Genomic DNA, 21,475 nt, shown 5'->3' on the forward strand with positions numbered 1-21,475 from the left:
GTACAGTCTCGAGACTTCATTCAAAACAGTTACTTTAACAAATTACTTTGCCTTCGGTTTACACATTATATATACACATATACCCATATATACACATACATACATATACACACACAAGTACACATATACAGTACATACAGTCATATGAAAAAGTTTGGGAACTCCTCTTTATTCTTTGGATTTTTGTTTATCATTGGCTGCGCTTTCAAAGTAGCAACTCCCTTTAAATATGACATGCCTTATGGAAACAGTAGTATTTCAGCAGTGACATTAAGTTTATTGGATTAACAGAAAATATGCAATATGCATCATAACAAAATTATACAGGTGCATACATTTGGCAACCCCAACAGAGATATTACATCAATACTTAGTTGGGCCTCCTTTTGCAAATATAACAGCCTCTAGACACCTCCTATAGCATTTGATGAGTGTCTGGATTCTGGATGGAGGTATTTTTGACCATTCTTCCATACAAAATCTCTCCAGTTCAGTTAAACTTGATGGCTGCTGAGCATGGACAGCCTGCTTCAAATCATCCCATAGATTTTCGATGATATTCAAGTCAGGGGACTAACGGCCATTCCAGAACATTGTACTTCTCCCTCTGCATGAATGCCTTTGTAGATTTTGAACTGTGTTTTGGGTCATTGTCTTGTTGGAATATCCAACCCCTGTGTAACTTCAACTTTGTGACTGATGCTTGAACATTATCCTGAAGAATTTGTTGATATTGGGTTGAATTCATCCGACCATTGACTTTAACAAGGGCCCCAGTCCCTGACCTAGCCACACAGCCCCTTATTCTGTAAATAAGATTAAAATATTTTGATCGTTATTTTGTCAATTGTCATTCAATGAATGAACTGAATATTTAAAAGAAAAACAATCTAACAAGTAAAAAGTGGAAGAAAGTGTAAAAAGAGGAGTTGTTTTCAACAAAGTATATTTTACTGATAAGAACAGCTGAGTTTTTATGATGTTATAAACATTTTATTAACCATCCCACAGTGTCTTTAAGACATTGTTAAGTACTGATTTTGGATGAGTAATATAAATGATTGCACAAAAACATTGTCTTATAGCATGAAACGTTTCAGATATAACTTATAAACAGCAGACTGAATGCGTAGTTGCTGCTATTCTATTTGTGACGTCAGAATCATGGATTTAGTTGTAGGAGTTCCAAATATCGGAGACTGGGAATCTTTACATTTTATGACCTTTTTTCCATTGGGAAAAACCCTGGACTTAATGCAGGTTTGAGAAGATAGTTTATGACTGAATTATCAACATATCCTTCCTTTCTTGTTTGTCTCAAATTGGAGAGGATGTAGGAACAAAGCATCTGAACTGGTTGCTCTGTAGTGGCTGAGCTATTTCATCAGTGAAAGCTGTGAATGATATCAATTACCAGTATATTGTCAACAATGGTTATCTCACAAAAACTCCACACAGCAGCTATTATTAGTTTTTTGCTAAGAATTAGTTTAAGATACATCCTAGGTTTTGCTGGAACATATCAGTGATGCTCCCAGAGGTCATCTGGTGTTTTGGACCTTGCAACATCAAACACCCTTGCTCAGGTGATTAGATTGATCAGGCCCTGGCTTGTGCCCCAGCAGCAAACCACCCATTATTCAGACCTCCAGATCCAAAGCAACCTGGAGGCTGTCTCCGCAGCCTCTATGGTGACTTTATGGTTCTCCTGTTCCCAGTCAAATCTACTCCAGGACCAGATGGTGTTTGTCCTTGCTATGGGCTTTTTCGTAACAAGGTTGTGGATCGCTCTCAAACCCTCCTGCCCTGATGCCAAATCGCACACCAGAGCCTTATGTCTCAGCTGAGACTCTAGATCTTCCTTGGCTCTCCACTTCCTAACTGTCTGTACCATGATGTCTGCCGATACCACTCTAGAGTCCCTGGATTCCAGATAGAACAGTGCCTTTCTTATTCGCAACACTTTAAACTCCTCTTTAAGGCTGATTATTGGGAGCTGGCGCTTAGTGCTGCTCCTATACAGTGCTGCACTGCTTAAACAGAGTGGTAGACCCGATCTTCCTCTCCACAGCATATATAGTCACCTCGTACACAAGCTGAGGCCAGAGCACACCAGGCAAGATGCCATGTTGGTATAACCAACCAGCCAGGTACTGTAAGCCAGATTTGTCTACTGTGTTTCGCAGTCTCAAGGTTTTTGATTGTTGTTTGGATAAGCACTGTTGTCTCTAAGGCTACCGTCTAAGAACTTGCCTAGGCTTATGACTGGTTTCTCTGTGACGGATGGTATTGTAATGCCATTGACAAAAAAGCAAAACTTGTCCCCCACCTTTCCCCTCTTCAGGATCTATACCTTGGATTTTGCTGATTTGAAGCTCATTCTTGCCCAAGAGATGGGCTTCTCCATTCCCTGGAGAATCCACCTGCCACTAATGTAGTGGTGACAGTTAGGTTGTCTATGAATGCTCTGTTGGGAGGCTGATGAGTGCCAGTCTTGGACAGTGGGCCTCTGCACTCAGCCTCAGCTGCCTTGACCACCATGGCCATGGCAAGGGAGAAGGGAATAACAGATGGTACATCCAGTTATGATCCCTTTTTTCAAGCCAGTCCCCATCAGATGTTCCCATTTGTGACTATGCCTGAAGTTCCTATAGTAGTTCAGGATAAGGTCCTTGGTCTTGCTGGGTACAGGGTATCTCTCTAGAGTAGTTTTAACCAGCTTGTGGAGTATTTAGCCATGTGTGTTGACAAGATCAAGCCACAGCACAACCAGGTCTCCCTTTCCTTCACATGCCTCCATCATCAGCTGAATCACAACTTCCATATGTTCTAGGCACCCCGAAAATATTGAAAGGGATACGTTTGAAATGCTTTAAATTGATACAAGTAGATGTAATTAGGTTCTTTAGGCATAAAAACACAATTTCTCTCCACTTAATGTCTTTCAGTATTTAAGAAGAAAATTTAGAAGAAAATGAATTATGAAGGTTTGAGGTTATAAAGGCAATTAAATAATGAATAACCATCAAAACGTAGTGCAGTTAATCATACCATTGATTCTTATTTTAAGTGAGTACTGAAAGGAAAAAATCACAATTTATGAAATGCTTATGAAATGAACACAAACTTAAAATGAGAGAAATCAGAATACTGAATTAGAAAGTGGCTAATCGGCAAGTCAAGAGGATTTTTTGGATGCAAAACTAAATCCCATGAATGTAATTTTTGAAACATTGCAGACAAGAATGAAAAAGGCATTTACCCTTCTTCACACAATACATAGGTTCTTCTCTAGGACCTACTGTATATCTTTCACTCTGCAGAAAACCAGAAAATGCTGAAGATGCAGGGATCAAAAGCTTTCATGTGAAAATTGCTAATACAAGAATACTGCTTTGAAGATGCTGATTGCAAGCATGATGTTCTCTAATTAAAGGGAAGTATATCTAATATTAAGTATTTTCTTATACAAAGCACAGTAATAAATGTTCCTTAATCTGCAAAGAATATTGAGTTGATTTTAGGTACAGTATTGAAAAATGAAGGAAAAAAAAATAAGACACTATTTACATGTGACAATATTGTTACAAAATGAATTAAAAACTAATCACACGTCAGACCTCGTGACTAAATGAATTGATTTCAAATGTGACCATAACCTTATTTCTAAAGGCTGATACTTTTAATATTATTGCAAGTGATGACAAGAATATTAAAATCAATGCAGTATAGTTGTAATTCAATAAAATCTGGAAATGAGTGCTAGAAGTTTATAAATTGTCTGTTAGGGAACCAGTTGTTTGAAACCATAATTACATAAAGTATTAGCTTTTAAATGAGGTTGTGCATTGGATGCATCATTATTTTAGGCCAATTGCACTCTGTTTCGTCATTGGGTTGTATGTGAACAATTTCTTTCACTGCAATTATGAAGTATACAGAACAAACATGGATTTGTCAAATTTGTATAAACTAAAACAAAAACAACAATAGCTAAAAGCTAATTTAAATCCTTCAAGACAAGGATGCTCTAAAAATGTTAGTCTGTTAGCATTGTAATGACAGTATTTTGATGTATATATAATATAAAAAACTGGACACTGAAAAATGAGAAACAGCCATTAGTATTGACAGGGAATGAAAAAATGTGTTTAACAGAGAAATGTACCTTTACATAACACAAAAACATTTGTGTGTTTAGCTCAATTTTACAGAATGTCAGTTATTGAAGCCCTCACCTGCACATTTTTTTAAATATAAAAGAAAAAAAATATTCCTATTAAAACATTCTCCCATGTACAAAATAATCAATGATTATACTTTTAACATTACCATTATTATAGATATTGTCGTACATGGCTGAGGGTCAGACCCGGCCGGGACACCTGGAGGGGCCGAGAGGTGGCATATTTGTCCTCCGGGCCACGAGGGGGCAACCGTCCTGGAGCAGAAGAGGGCCACGGAAGGGGAGCAGGGAGGCTCAAGTCTGTTGCGGCCCATATCCACCGCCAGGGGGCGCCCCGAGCCTCATGGAGCCTGGGACTGATTTACTTCTGCCACACCCATGGAAGACGATCCTTCCAGGGCCACCCGGAGTGCTTCCAGGTGCTCTCCTGATGCTGTCGCCACACCAGGACGTGACGTCAGGTAGAGCACCTGGAGCTCATCTGGGTGAGGATAAATGGGGCCGCCTCCCTCCTATCAGAGGGCTGGAGTCGGGAGCAGGAGCAGGACGAGGCTCCTGGAGAGAGAGGACAGGTGGCCCAGGGATGTTAAGAGAGAGAGAGAAAGGTGACTGGGGCTAGAGGCACTGTGTTGTTGTGTTGGAGAACTGAGGAAATAAAGAAACCTGTTTTGTATAAAGATGTGGTGTCCGACCGGCCGGTGTCCGGGCAAATATCACAATGGTGCCCAACGTGGGGCTTCCTGCCTGTTCCAAGGCAGGGAATCCGAATTATAAATATTTTGTGAGCTGCCCGGAACCTCAGTCCACCACACACACGCGCCGCATGGATGTGGCCCGCACGCGCACCGCGGACTACTCGCGGATCACCCAGGGGCCACGAGAGGTTCGCCAAAGCACCGTCTCCCACCCGGGGGGGAATACAGCCAACAGGGGAGACCCGAGCGCTGCGGACTTACCAGTAGTTGCTGTTCCCGTGAGGATCGGGATCGGCACAGCCATGGATACGGCCAGCAGCCTCCGTAGTAATCCAAACGATGGGATCCAGGAGGTAAGTCCCAGACCCGGCGACAGTCGGCTCGCGAGGGTCGGCTGTGCCGAGGCTGGCGTCTGTGTTACAGGTTGGGGCTGCCTGGGTCCGCATCGCCGGCCAGGCTGTGTCGATCCGTCCAGCGAGGCCGGGACAGTGGCGCTTGAAGGAAAGGAGGATCCGCAGCGTCTCGAGAGACCACGACAGAGGAGCGGTAGCAGGTCTTGTCAGCCCCTCAGGAGAAGGGAGAAGACGGTGGCGGACCGGAAGTCCATCCCTGTGACAGGCAAGGGATTGGACGGCGTGTCTTGTGTGCCCGCCGATGATTGGATAGAGGAGGGACAAAAGAACGTCCATCTCGAGCTAGGGGAGGGCCAGAGGAAACCCGGAGGAGAGCTCCAGGGAGCGCAGCCGGCGATCAGGACCGACGAACCGGTAAGTCCTTCGACGGCTAACGTTCCCTTTGTGCCTGTGACTCGGCGTGAGCCAGAGGATTCCCTTCGGTCCATCGAGTGTGTTTTACAGGTGATGCACGACCTTTGAGACCGTTTAGTCCAGCTAAAGATGACGGCGGTCGCGTTATGTCAGGGGGCGGAGGAACGCGGGATCGGATTCTCTGGCAGGAGGTTCGTGGCGACGCAGGTGACTGGGACTTGCGTCGTAAATATAAAAGGAAAGGCGAGCGAACGTTTCCCAGTATTGTGCAGTTCCGGTGAAGGAGTAGCCGCCGTTCCGACAGTGGAGGAGACGAGAAGGGCTGATCGCCTGGGAGGGGTGGTGCCTAGAGGCCGGCTGATGAGTGCCGTGGGTCCTAGTGCACCACCGCCGGCGCCAGCATCAGCTGTAAGTCGATCCACATGGGTGCAGACGGCGAGGGGTATCTTCCTTTCCCGTAGGGAGACTCAAGCTGTCAGGGCACCCCAGAAGAAAAGGAAGGGCCCGAGGAATGAAGCAGGGTCGTCACACAAAGTGTGACGTGAGCCCGTAAGCTCATGTACGGAGACGGGCAGGCCTCTGCGGGTGCAGAGGGAAGCCCCAAAGCCAGTGGGGACATCTGGTGTGCGAGTGGTCCCAACAAAAGGACCATGGAACCTGCGGAGGGGGTGCCAAAAAGGCAAGTCGTGGGGTGCCGGTAGACGGGAGGAGCGCTGCCAGTGCACAGCACAGAGGGATGCCAGGGGATCACGTCCAGGCAGCGTCTCTGCCCCCTTTTCTATCTATGTTGCAGGACCGGGCCCTGGACGAGCCGTAGGACCTGCTTTGTTGGGAGCCTGCCCTCGCGGGATGGGCCGCTCCGCCCGACGAGTCTTCACTGATGATGGGGCAATATCGTACATGGTTGAGGGTCAGACCCGGCCGGGACGCCTGGAGGGACCGAGAGGTGGCATATTTGTCCTCCGGGCCACGAGGGGGCAACCGTCCTGGAGCAGAAGAGGGCCATGGAAGGGGAGCAGGGAGGCTCAAGTCCATGAAGGCCCATATCCACCACCAGGGGGCGCCCCGAGCCTCATGGAGCCCGGGACTTATTTACTTCCGCCACACCCATGGAGGATGATCCTTCCAGGGTCACGCGGAGTGCTTCCGGGTGCTCTCCTGACGCTTCCGCCACACCAGGACATGACGTCAGGTAGAGCACCTGGAGCTCATCTGGGTGAGGATAAATGGGGCCGCCTCCCTCCTATCAGAGAGCTGGAGTCGGGAGCAGGAGCAGGGCGAGGCTCCTGGAGAGAGAGGACAGGTGGCCCAGGGACGGTAAGAGAGAAAGGCCCAGGAGAAAGGTGACTGGGGCTAGAGGCACTGTGTTGTTGTGTTGGAGAACTGAGGAAATAAAGAAACCTGTTTTGTATAAAGATGTGATCTTCGACTGGTGGTGTCCGGGCAATATCTAGAAACTGATGGCCATATTGGCATTTATGTCATTTTAGGATTTTTACCAACAGCAAATCAAGAGGAACACCAGGTTAAAAAAAAACAAAAAAAGGACACTATTATTGTGGATTTAGGTCCAAAAAAAATCTTATGTTCATATCAGTTTTCATCAGCGTACGAATCAGATTAAGGAGATTTTTTTTCCCCCTACACGCAGTGCCACATAACTCCACTACTACAAATCAGTTTTAAAATGACAGTAGAAAAATGGTCTCCTTGAAAGATTTTTTTCCAGTGTTAAAATATTGTCTCACTCAGAAAAAATTGCATTCATTGATGGTGGCAACAATGTGTTCCTAATATTTAAGTCCAAGACACTTCAAAAACAATTTTACAAGTAAGATTTTTTTTTTAACCTATAAACTAACAGACAAAAATCATAAGTGGAAATACTTCAGTTTGTTTGCAGAGTATTCAAGGGATTATTACTTTTTTCTTTTTTTTTTTTTTTAAAAGAGATTTTAATCAAGTAATGTACTTGCCACATTAGTTTTGACCTTTCTGCCAACACATAATAAAATTGCTCTTGTTTTGTTAAACTTAATACGAATGGCTGAGTGTAATGCATGTGTTTTTCTGTACCCTTATATCTAGTGATATCATGTTAAACTTCAGACGAGATAATCTGGGTTAATGGTTTTGAAGAAATTTGTAGAAAAGGGGGCTATTGTTTTTTTTTTTTGCTGAGCTTCTACATTTTCCTCTTTTTAATTCTTATACACAGGTCTCCAGATGAGGCCGGTCCAGTAAGTTAAATAGCTTAAGAAAAACCTTTCTTGACTTGTACGCCCACACATCATGCCATGTAACCTTACACCACACAAACAGTTAAGGCTTGTTTAACCAAGGTCTTGTGTTTGTCATACTACAACACCATGGAAAAGGAAAAAGCAAAAGGTACTTGTCATACCTTGAAAGAATTTCAACAATTACCTGTACTGTCATACCGTGTGTTACTTTCCTGTCCTGTCCACACATATACACATACAGTACATATACACACATACACATTGTCACACACGAGCGAGTAGGAGGAAGCTGTATGGACCAAGTGAGGATAATTCTATGCCAGGCCAGGGGGTGTTGGGGCGCGCTAAACCTTCTTCTGTTATCTCTGCAGACCAAAACACAGGAAAACCTGTCATCCTTGAAAACATCACTTCCGGTTCTGGCGCCCAGGAGCATGCCACACTCCAGTTCCTTATATAACTTCCGGTCTTGGCATTTAAAGCCAACATCTTTACAACAGTGATTCAGTTCTTGTTTGGACTCCAACGAATGCACATCAGTGTTGCAAGGTATACATACAAAGCTATGCGGCTTTGGGTCTATAGCAATAAATAAATTTATTGAACACTGAATGTTTCACAGTTGTAGTTTTGGAAAACCATAGCTGTTAACCACATTTAACAAATATTGTTAAAGTTTGTGTTGAGAGGGTATATTTTCTACCATACTTAAGTATATGTACTTATTACAAAAAGAAAAAAAAAAGTCCAACCTGACATATACTTTCTGAATCACATATAGTAGGATGTAAAGATGAAAACTGGTAGCTAATCTTTGCTGAAAAATACATGCCAATGTAGTATTTGGTTTCGATCCAACGGGCACAAGCATTTACAAATAAACTTTTCATCTGAATTTTATCCATCAGTAAAAAATAAAATCTCAAATGGAACAAAAGGTAAGGTTCCTCTAATTTAAGATATTTTTGTGTTATTACCCCTTTCACCTGCTGATTCTCCATATTAATTATTTAATCTATTTCTGAAAAACACCATAAGGTACTCATTGTAATATTTAAAAACTGTGCTGCTGAACAAACAACCTCAACAAATAAAATGTTTCTTTGTGTTGTATTAGATGTAAAACACATCAGTGACTGGTCACACAAGAACAACACCCCAATTGGTTAAAAACAATTTCAATGAAACAGGCAGGTGCATTGCAAAAGCAAATCAGGAACTACAGCACCTTGATTAAATCAAAAGGTTCAGGAAGTCTACCTTGTGCTTTTAATCAATCAGTTATGACACAACTATCCAACCACAGACTTCACCACTCCCAGTGTTGGATACTCAGAGGTAAAGACTGTCGGTGGCTTCTATGGAAAATATTAGAAGTTGTCATCCAGGAAAAGGAAATCTGATGGCTCTCAAGCAGGGTCTGTGGTACTGCAAAGGATGTACACTTAAGGTATTTACATGAAAAAAATCAAGCACATGTGAGTAGTATCCAAAAAATTAAACTACTGAAGAAATGAAGAGACTGCTTAGCTCAGATCAGACTGCTGCATTATAGTATGGTCTCTATACAAAAAAACAAAGGATGATAAAGCGCATTAGTTTCTTTCCACCTACACCTTTAATTAAGGTACTATCTACATTTTAAGGAGTTGCGCTATGGTATACTCCTGAGGATGAAGAGGCACTCTGTTAAGAAGATGCCCTTTCCCTCCGCATTCAAAAGATCATTTATTTACTCATTCTCCAATCCTCCCCCCACCCCTTCTTCATTCCACTGTGCATTGGTGGAGTCTCTCTCTCTCTCTCTCTCTCTCTCTTTCGCTCGCTCACTCTCCCTCTCTCCACCCCATCCTTCTCGCTCGCTCTCCCCTCCCTCTCTTTTCTTCTCCACTGCGATCCGCTACATAGTGTTTCAGATCTGCAAGTAAAATTGCAGTTGTACCCCTCTCCGTCTACACCTTGGAATTAAAACAGCTTACAAATAATAATGGATACAGCTTGAAGATGGAAGACTGAATGGCAGCTGTAGGATTGATTTGCAGTTAAAAGGTTCCTTTTGCTTTTCAAGCCTCCTCTAGAGCTGCATGCAAAACAAATACTCTTATTAAAGGATTCTTGCTTTACGTCGATCCAGCCGATTGCTTCTGGCTCTGGTTTGATGCTGAGCTCTATCACCTTGGGATCTCTTAGGCATTTACAAGTAAAAGAATTTTAAAACCAAAAAAAAAAAAAAAGGATGCTGCTACTTCATGAGAAGTGGGTCATGGATCTGAGAAGATGACTAAGAGAGAGGAAAAAAGAGCCTGTAAAAGAGGAGCCTAGTTATTTTTAAATGTCCCTCTTCTTTCAAACCCTGAATGACAGACATATTAATAAAACTACTTGGAAGCCTGCATTTTACATGGAAACAGTTTCAAGAGTTGCTTTTGCCTGGTGTAAATGAGTCATTTTTACAATACTAACAGAGGGGCAAAATGGATAAAACTCTCTTCCTCCTTGCTTTGCAGGTTACGGTTTTAAAAGGATTAAGACAACCTCTCTTATACATTCTGCTGTGGGCTTAGAAATTATGAGTTCAACTGTTCAACTGCGAGGTACGGCTTCTCTGTTTTCTTTTAAACTAAAAATCTGACCGGCCTTCCGCGATAACTCCCAGACGAATGAATTGGACACATTGCTCTGTGCCAGACTGATTTCTGCCTGGAAGATTAGCGGAGGTACAAACTACGCAGCATGCTGAGAAAGCACTGCACAAAAAAGAGAGAGAAGAATGATCTTTTGATGCCATCTACAGCACCGAGAAAGAAACCCTGCTGTTTGGCAGACAGAAGGAGAGGTGGCAAAGAAGGCTGCTGGAATTTGGCTTCAAAACGTTTTTGGGTGTTTTTGCAGCATCTACAGCCAAAATAGTCTCATGGAGTGGCAGGGTGGAGGACAGAAGATTGTGCAAAACACAGAGAGAAAATGGAATTGTTTCAGAGGATAAAGATTGAGCAGGGAGTGGAGATCGGCTTGGCTTTGCAAGCTCCCGGAGTACTATAGCTCACCAAATGCACCTACCAGAGTGGCACTGCTAAACAGAGGGGTCAGGCTCTGCACAGCATCCAACACTTCAACACACAAGGACCACCAGAAAAGAAGAAAGGAGGAACCCCAATGTGTAAAGCAGAGAAAAAGAGATATAGATATTTTGAGCTTTTTCATCATAAGGGGTGGGTGGCTGTGGGGGTGTAAACTGAATGCCAAGGAAATAACAGCATAGCAATCATGCGCTGCAAACCTCAAAGCAAGAGTATGGATTAAAATTAACACCTTCATCTCCCAGCATTTGGAAAGTGGAGTACTTAAAGTGAACTCTACCATGAAAAGGGTGATTGCCCACTTGGCACTGACAGACTAAAAGGTAATATATTTTAATTGTATAAAACAATTTTAAAAAATAAAGAAACCACCTACAACTGCTCTAGGGGACCACTTTGCTATTTCTTGGGTTTCTGGTTTATGTGCTGAAGGACATGACTGAGGCAGCAGAAAGATTTTTGCTTATACATTTATTTCCCATTAAGCATTATTACACAGAATGAAGGTACTTCTTAACTGAATTATTCTTAAAGATTTTTTACTAAACATCTTTGAGTCTCATAGGACATTGCAATGCATGACAATCCTCCTGTTGCCAAGTCTGCAGGTTAATTCTTTGGCACTTGCTTTTCCACTAAGGGTGAAAGAAAAGAAAAAAAAGGAAAGAAAAGAGAACACCCAGGGACAGCTCAAAAGGCAAACACCCAGAAAAATGAACACGTAATAACATCCTTCAAAACAAGCTTTTTAAAAATGTTTATAAAAAAAGGCACTACTTTTACATTCCTTCTCTCCAGGGTGAGTGAAAGAGACCTCCAACCTGGGAATTTTTTTTTGTCTGAACATAGATAGCAGAACAACCTCTACAACAGAAGCTGCTCTTTATATGGGGGGTATTCATGGTTTGAAGTTTAATGCTAAGACTCAACCTTGAATGTTTTTTTTATTTTTATTCATTTTTTTGATGAAAACAGAATATTCCCACTCCCCAACTGTAACCCCCTGCCCACTTTCACTCATTTAAATCCTTCATCCTCTGTGAAGTCAATAAGTGTTCATTTTCTACACTGTAAGAGTTAGAACCTATCTACACAATTAATGTTAGGTCTTTAAAAGGATTTGCAAATTCTAAAACCATTACAACAGGCGTTAATAATGAGAAATATAAAAGGGAAAATAAATAAGTAACCCAAATTTAAACACTGAGGTCTAACGTTATTTAAAAAGATGCATATGCATACTATTTAGGTTATCATCTTCTTGGAGGTGCACTGGTAATTCTGAGATGCACTACAGATTAATAGTGAAACACTTTAAAAGGCAAAATGGCTGTATTTCAGGGGACAAAAATGTACATCTGTATAATTTACTACTACTGAAACGAGTAACAGATACCCACATCCAGTATCTGGGAACAGTTTATTTGGGTTGCAAAAAAATAAACAATATATTTCTAAAAGGCACCATTTAATTAAACCATCTAACTTTATGTAAGGATTCCTTTAACATATCTTTGCTATGTTAACTGGCATATTAGTGATAGAAAGCTGGGATCTTCTCAAAGCAGCAGATGTCTTTTTAAATATTTATGCATATGGTTGTACTGACTAAAAGAAATTATCTGAAAAATGGAAGGATTAAAGTAATAAGACTATATTAATGAGAAAGCAATTAGATCTTCCTACAGGGAGTTATAGCGTAAATGGCTCCATTTAAGGCAGCTTAAGTAAAATTAAATATGTAGGGATATGGACCATCAGTAACACCGCAACTTCTTAGGACAGGAAAAAAAAAAAAAATAAATCCAACATATCTTGTAATTACATGAACATTCACTTTATGGATTGTAATTTAAAGCATATAAAGGCTAAATTAAGAATGAATCTACACTAAAGGAAAAAGGAAGTACAGTTAGACCAGAAGACGGTCCAGAGGTGTCAATGGATATTTAGTGTTAAAGATTGCTAGTACACAATACAGAATAAGGAGTTATTAGGAGGCACAGAAAGTGATCTAAATGTATTTTGTTCTCATTTATAGCAGCAGGAATCAAGGATGACACCCATACCAGGGGTGCAGTATGATGCTTCTAGAGGATGAAATATGATAACACTATGTGCATTCACTTCATTGCTTGAAGAGGATGCATGATAATTATGAGATAAGAAATGTTCAGTTCTTTCATACTTCAGGTTTATCTGATCAAGGTATCCTGTAACCAGAAGCTATAATATATAATATTTGTTAATAATTCCCCATTAACCTTCCAGTAATTTTTAGATCTCAGTTCTACACAGTAAAATAAAAATTAGCATATAAAATGCCTGCACAATTGATACTGTAGATGTACTCCCCAATACTTACTTTACTCAAATCACCTGCCATCATTGGAGTGTAAAAAGGTGTTAAAATAAAAATTTTACATGAAAGAGAGAAAGATATGGGGGAGGTTGACCACTTGCCAGCACAGGGGATAACAAAGGTTATCAATGCTATGACTGCCACCGTGGCAAAAACAAACACACACTGCATAGCAACCTGAATGTGGCAAATCTCTCTGACCCGCTTTTTGCTTTAATCCATTATATTCAATCCCTGAAGCTAAAGATGGGAATTTTAGCTTAAAGTGAAAAGGGGAATTAACAATATTAATAGGAAACAGAGAGAAACACCTAAAACATAAGAAAAGGAGGTGCATTGCAAATATACCACACTTGCATCATGTATGAAAGACCACATCAGACAGTCAAATAACCCCAATAAATGGCCTTAACCTAAAGCTCCACTGACTTGTACTAAACACGTGCATTGGCTTTTAAATCAATGCTGTAATTTGAATAAAAAGAGGAAAATTTATTTAGCGTGGTAATTAGTGACATGAGCGGCATGGTGGTGCAGTGGGTAGCGCTGCTGCCTCGCAGTTAGGAGACCCGGGTTCACTTCCCGGGTTCTCCCTGCGTGGAGTTTGCATGTTCTCCCCGTGTCTGCGTGGGTTTCCTCTGGGTACTCCGGTTTCCTCCCACAGTCCAAAGACATGCAGGTTAGGTGGATTGACGATTCTAAATTGTCCCTAATGTGTGCTTGGTGTGTGCGCGCCCTGCGGTGGACTGGCGCCCTGCCCAGGGTTTGATTCCTGCCTTGCGCCCTGTGTTGGCTGGGATTGGCTCCAGCAGACTCCCGTGACCCTGTAGTTAGGATATAGCGGGTTGGATAATGGATGGATGGACTTAGGGACATTAACAGTGTAATTCCACATCCAACCCAAACTACTAAATGATAATAAAGATCTATAAACTAACCAACACATTTTATAGCTGCCAGGCAATAGCAGTTGAGGGCAGGCAATGTAAAAAGATGCCATTTTTAACACTATCTTGATAGGATTTTGCACTTCACATTTAATTCTGGTACTTTTAAATGGATCCACGAATTTATTTGCAAACAAAGTTACAACAGACAGAACCAACACATATGTACAACTGGAGGATGGAGCAAAGCTATGCTCCTTTCAAACCTAGTTATTTCAGTGACCACTTCAAGTAAAATCAAAACTGACATACACCAAGTGTACCTCAAACAAACAGCAGGAGGGGGAAAAAAAAGGTTTTAAGTATTAGGAATATTACAAATTAGTGACTAAATATGTTTTACAAACTACACTGACAACTTAAAAGTAACATATGAAAAAGCAACAGTCTGCTGGAGAAAACAGGAGCATTAAAAACGTCATATCGTGAGTTTGATATACAAATGTTATGAATGCTACACACTTTAAATAATATGGCTGTACGATACTGGAGACATTTTGTCAAATTTCCTTGGTGCAAGTTTGTGTTCTAAACATAAATGCTGTTTCCTTTGTGGTTGCTATGCCTCACCTAAAACTAAATTAAAGGACAGCAGTTTTGTGAAGCTGATCTAGTTGAAGTGCATTAGTTGAGGATGTGTCTTCTAGTTTTAGTAACCAAGTTACAATTGTACTTGTAACTATGCTACTAACTTTTTGAGCTAATGTTTGAAATTATTTGAAAGGATAGAAAATTCTATGCCAATTCAGGAAGCAGCTGCAGAAAGGCTTAAAAACATATTTGCTGATGCAGGAGGCAATCATTTCATAGAGATCAGCTTAATTCATGCTTATTTTTAATGAAGATGTCCTTACTGCTGGAAGGGTGGGTAATGAAGCTCAAGTGGAAGCAAAATAAAATAAGGAAAATGCACAGAAGAATTTTGCTTAAGTTATGAGACATGATGAATTTAAAAATCAACAAATGCCTATTTTTTTTTTTTATATATGTATGTAACCTCTACTAAACTATCTAAAATATTCTCATCTAACAGAGCTGCAGTGAAATGACAACTAATACGCATTCAACTCACAATCTCTTCATCTGACGAGTGTTTAAACCATTTCTTAGTGAAAGGGTGCATTCTATTTTTTATTCAGACGCTCTGTTTAATGGCCTGAAAAAGCAGCAATGTAATCCCTCAGCAGCACATCAGGTCTCCTCATGGTTTTTACTCCCAGTAGAAGCATGTGAAGTTTGAACTCCCCTGTACTGTACTGCTAGAGAATATCTAATCGGTTAAATTGCATCACACTGATAAAGAGGCAGTCTTAAGAGAAAGATGAAAACACTTCCTGCCTGGTAACATTTCATTTATGCCTCACAAATGCAACTATTCCCTATATATAGGCATATACACAAAATGCGTTAAATATATGCTCTGTGTTCTGTTTATAGAATAGCTGAATGTGCACACATAAATAGAACACACAAAATCATTAATGCATTTTTCTCACCAAACAGCAGAGGTGTTAGGTGTATCATCAGTAATGCTGACTAGATATGTATGGACTGCACTAAACCTCACTGAACGCAATTACAAATAATGGCTTTTAATGGCAGTAAAGATTTTCAACAAACTGAATATGAATGTTAGCTTTTTAAATATACTGTATATAGCGTGTAAATGCTCAGAACTACTGCTAGTATTGATCTTGCACCTTAACTAGAGCTGATAAGAAGTGAAAGCTTATATATTTGTGGTTACTTGCAGTAAATTCTAGTTAATTTTTCCGTGCTTAAACTCCATCCTTGTCATTCTGTGGACTTCCCTTATCCATTAACTTTGATATGAAAAAATTGGATCAAACTGTCACTATATAAACTATAAAGCCAAAACACTTCAATGCAATGCGCTGCCTTTGCTTTGATGAATTTCCGTGTTTGTCATTTTTGTAATGTACATCTACAGAACTATGTCCCTCTTAACTGCAGAGTTTTTTTTTTTTTTTTTTTTTTTTTTTAAACAAGGTGAATGTTTAAAAGACCAGCCCTGCTGTTTCAGAACCACTAAAATAAAATATTTTCATTACCATGTTGATAATGATGGGTGACAGAGAATGAAGACAAGAGTAAACAGAGTGCTAGCCTGTGCAGCTTGGCAAGGTGACTGGGAGCCTTGTTTATTATGCATATTAAATAACATTGTGCCTGCACACCTAAATTATATCTTCATGCACACTGTAAACTCGACAATAATTAACATGAACATTTTTGCGTAGAGAAAACCAACAATGTGTAATTGCATCTTGTGTTAATTACATTGAAACCTATTTGTGAACAAAAAGGAAATAGCAATTCAATTAAAACAAAAAAAAGGATGCAGGATTGTATTTAAACTCTTAGCAGCTTTAAGAGGCAAGCACCCCACAGAGACTTAATTACCAGTTAGGCTTTTTGGGTATGTTTGCTATTTTGGAATGCTTGTTTAAGACACTGCTTGGGGAGCGGCTTTCATAGTTTGTGTGTACAGCTCAGTCTGTGGTTCCCTGTAAATTGTTTGATAGAGTGCAGAAGGCAACAGCAATGGAGATATGCTTGCATTCTGAACACATTATGTATACACACCACCAGAAGAACTCTTTTTCCATGCTGTGCAGAATATGAAATCTCAAGAGATACAACAACAAATCCAATATTTGCTCATTCTTTCAGCATATATAGCTGACAGAGAAAAGAAAGTGGCATAGAAAGTAGAAAATGTCCAGCGAAATATTATTCACTGTACTGGCAATGACATAGTAGAAATGGAATCTCAATTTAGGCCAAACAGCAGACATCAGAGCAGTTTTTCAACTCTAGAGGACTGAGAAGTGACCAAGGCCTTGTTTAAAGCTTCAGTACATGGCACTTCCTGACAAGAGCAATCAAGAGCTACCACTTCTAAAGAACTAGACAACCATCAACCGAAGTTTAAGAGGCACACAAGACTCACAGAGGGTCACACAAGAGTCATGAAGAAGTGCAGGGATAGTTGCCCTAAGAACTAATCTGTCAAATAGTAACAGGATAAAAGCATTGCCTACTGTACAAAACACATGTTCTGTTGCTTAACCCTGTACATAAACACTCACACGACTTCCTAAGTATTTTGACAGAAGTATGTCTATTTCATACATTTTTGCTGTTTTGCATTCTTTACTGGAAAAACAAGCAACAAACTGACTGTAGACTTTGCACTATCAAAATTCTCTGTGACTAAATCCCAGTTTATTTGTGTTGTCCCTGGAAGGAATAGCCAGCAAATCTCCATATCACATCCTAGGAGTAACTATCTCGACATGAAAATATACACTCCATGGCAAAGTAGTACATATCATACAATATTCTAAGCAGGGTCACAGGGGGCTGGAGCCGGTTGCAGCAAGCATAAGGTGAAAGGCAGGAACAACCCCTGGAAAGGGCATGCAAAACTCCATATTAAAGGAGAAGATGAAAACTTTATCCTTTTAAATGGTACATAAGACGGAGCCATGAGAAGGGTTATTTCCAACAAAATAATAAAGAAAATTGGAAAACTAACAGTTAATATACACAATTGTCAAGAAAGAACTGCATACCCACTTAGACTCATAATACAAAGCAGGAAGGCAAACAAAACGGGTATAAATATTTTTCTATTGCATTTACTCTCCAACATATCTCAAGCATAGCAAAAACTCCAAAAATTCACATTATAGTTATAACAAAATGCAGAGGAAAACACAAAATTGTAAAATATACTATACAGATCAGACAAAACAGTACATACATGAAATTTATTTACAGATTTAACAGTAATAGTACTGTGATGTGTAGAGGCCGAAGTGAAATTCTTCACTATCAGATTTTCCATGGCAACATAAATACTTAAGTCTTGGAATTTTTTAGCATCATGATAATCATGCATATATTAAAATACACTACTTTTTTGTTTATCAATTAAATTAAGTTAACAGATGAGGAGATTAGGTTGAAATCATTATTTATATATCGTTAATTATGTTATTTACTGCAGTCACAAATAAGCCAGAACATATTATGGGGTTGGCACGGTGGCGCAGTGGGTAGCGCTGCTGCCTCGCAGTTGGGAGATCTGGGGACCTGGGTTCGCTTCCCGGGTCCTCCCTGCGTGGAGTTTGCATGTTCTCCCCGTGTCTGCGTGGGTTTCCTCCGGGCGCTCCGGTTTCCTCCCACAGTCCAAAGACATGCAGGTTAGGTGGATTGGCGATTCTAAATTGGCCCTAGTGTGTGCTTGGTGTGTGGGTGTGTTTGTGTGTGTCCTGCGGTGGGTTGGCACCCTGCCCAGGATTGGTTCCTGCCTTGTGCCCTGTGTTGGCTGGGATTGGCTCCAGCAGACCCCCGTGACCCTGTGTTCAGATTCAGCGGGTTGGACAATGGATGGATGGATGGATATTATGGGGTAGTAAAGTATAACCATAACTCCAAATGAGGACCAGCCTTGATCTACTTTCATAACTGTTCACATTTCACAAAATTTGAGTTGCACCTCCCACTGGTTGGTCATTTTCTTGGTTTATACCTACATAATTTTACAAGAAAACTATACTTTCTGGCTCAGCTTGACACAAGCATGAACAGGCTATTATAAAGCAAATCTTAAAGAAAAAGTGATTTCATAAAGTCCCATACAAACTCTGAAATGCAAGTAAATGATATGTCAAAATCTTATACAACAAAAATGTGATTGAACACCATGGTATAATAAATACAGTCCGTGGTCTACCTGGCTAGGTTGATGATCTACTATAGATTGGGCAGGCAACATAACGGTCATTAGTAAAGCTATGCCATAACTTAATGGTAACAGACTAACATGTTGAATGCTATTATAATATTACATTAAGTTAGCGCTATATAAATGTAATGAATTATTATTATTATTATTAGTGAATGCAATGTATTTTACTGATAAACATGTTTATCATGTGCCATCTTTTGGATTGACAGAGACAACCACTGGACAGACATGGTGATTTATCTCAGCCTTACAAAAGTGATCTAGAAATATCACCACTTATTCTTTACTTATTTGTATATTTTTCCAATGCAATAAAACCACCCCACAGGTCAAAGTTAAAAAAGGCAGCTTGGAAATGAATTTGCATAATTTCCCTACAAAGGAAGAAAAGCAAAATAGCATAAATTTGAAAATACAAAATGACAGTATTCAAAGTGAAGGGGTGTCACATGTTCGAACTTACTAAACAAAGCATCACATGTATATATACTATACAAGGAGTAAAGGATTCAAGCCAGTCCTAGTAACAAATACACAAATAATGCCTAACTACTATTACTGTTCAGCATTATCCCTGTAATTATTAACACAGGGAAATGTTCAGCAGGCATTTGCTTCCCAAAATGTTTGGCCTTCATTGTGCAACATTTATTCTGCTGTCAAACTGACATTATTGGCATAACATACTCCATGGAGATAGCCTTTTAGATTGGTGCTCAATAGTAGTCACACAGAACTAGACCTGGAAAAAGGGTGGGTGTAGAAAAAAATTCAAATAAAGTTTTGAACTGCAGCTTTCACAAACCTATACAGCATAATCGAGGCCATGATTGGGAAGCAAATAAGGGATGGTTGCCAGTTTATCCTGCCTGTATATCCTAACTGCCACAAACGGCAAAGCAATTTAGTGTAATATTGATTTTTTATGTGGACCTTTTGTGGCGTGTAGACAATAAGAAATATATGATCAACGTTTTAATAAAAAAAAATAAAAAAAATCAATCTTGCCAGAATGGGCATAGACCCTGAATTTTTTTAATTTATATAAAAAAAAAGTAGATTTCCATTAGTTTAACTGCTGTTGATACTCTAATTTATAGTGGTAAGTCCATTTATAACACCTTCGTATAAAGTGCTTCTTAAATTACTCCTAGTGAAATTCATTAGGCTTAGTTTTCCTTAAAAGACCTCATCCAACGTTTCCTTTCAGGAATCTATATTATGGAATGCAATGAGCATAAACATTGCTCATGAATTCAGTTGACCCATACTAGCATGCACACCGTCACATATTCACCATTATGATTTGCTCCACTGTGGCAACATTTGCTTCCACCAACTATGTCAGAAACTAGTCAGACCTTGTGTCATCTTTGAGAAACTTAATGGCAGAACAAATTTCTGTAGCCTCTCTCTTAAGTGTAGCATATAAAGGGACTGGTCCAGGTACATGCTGACTAGGAAAGAATAAATCAAACATGTAAATTTAGTATTAAACATTCAATGAACACACAATACTTGATTTTATGGTTTTTGGCATGTGTTTCACCCCTAAATGTGCTCTAGTGCTCCATGCATGTGTATAAACACTAAATGTGTTACAGTGTTTAGAGTCTACATTTTGTAAAGAAAATTATGGGAAAAGTAATTAAATTAACTTTGGTTCTGAAATAAGAAATTTCTCCAAAAAACTACTAATGTCAGAAACCTGTATTTCAAATATTTTAGTGCAAAAGGAGTTACACTACAAAAATACAACAAAAAAAACACACAACTTACAATATTTTTAATATATTTTCCAGTTTGAGGCTATAAATATTTTAATTATCCCATATGCAGCAAGCACATGAAAAGTATAATTAATGATTTGCAGTGTATTGCAAGTAGTTAAGCTGGATACATTAAATACACATAGTATGTCTGCATATGAATTAGGGAAAGCGCAAATAAGAATATTGATGTACATTTGACATATGGAAAATAAGGCTATGTATCCCTATTATGAAGTTAGACATCCAAAAAATGCACATGGTGGCTCTTAAATTACATTATGAAAGCTTTTATTTTTTAAAGCCAAGCACCAGGGGCCTCATGTATAAACAGTGCATACACACAAAAATGTTGCATATACCCATTTCCACGTTCACATCACAAAGTATAAAAACTAAAGTCAGCACAAAGCCACACACATTGTACCATAAAATGACAATAAAAGAATTCAATTCAATTCAATAGAAGAGAGCACATATTTTCAGATGATCATGTCTGGCTTCCAAGTCTATTTAGATTTCCAAACACTATCCTCTTAGAGCTGTGAGCTGTTAGAATATTAGAATGTATACTTGATATCATTTTTAAGATGAAATGCATTAAAGTATGCATGTTACATTATACAAATGAATTGTTACCCTAATT

At 39.8% G+C, this 21,475-nt stretch overlaps 3 protein-coding genes across 4 annotated transcripts in view; 2 read left to right on the forward strand and 1 right to left on the reverse strand.

Annotated features, from left to right (window-relative positions):
- The window catches only part of pcxa (pyruvate carboxylase a), a 725,880-nt gene that overhangs the window by 196,958 nt on the left and 507,447 nt on the right, over window positions 1–21,475 (reverse strand). The window lies entirely within an intron of this gene.
- Window positions 11,151–21,475, forward strand: part of LOC127525812 (leucine-rich repeat and fibronectin type-III domain-containing protein 2-like) — a 170,292-nt gene continuing 159,967 nt past the window's right edge. The window contains exon 1 of the mRNA XM_051932400.1: window positions 11,151–11,294. The gene's annotated coding sequence lies outside the window, so the exon portion shown is untranslated. The remainder of the gene's footprint in view (window positions 11,295–21,475) is intronic.
- Window positions 11,151–21,475, forward strand: part of lrfn4a (leucine rich repeat and fibronectin type III domain containing 4a) — a 36,526-nt gene continuing 26,201 nt past the window's right edge. The window contains exon 1 of the mRNA XM_051932389.1: window positions 11,151–11,294. The gene's annotated coding sequence lies outside the window, so the exon portion shown is untranslated. The remainder of the gene's footprint in view (window positions 11,295–21,475) is intronic.

This window comes from Erpetoichthys calabaricus, chromosome 1 (assembly GCF_900747795.2).
Source record: "Erpetoichthys calabaricus chromosome 1, fErpCal1.3, whole genome shotgun sequence".
NCBI classification, from domain to species: domain Eukaryota; kingdom Metazoa; phylum Chordata; class Cladistia; order Polypteriformes; family Polypteridae; genus Erpetoichthys; species Erpetoichthys calabaricus.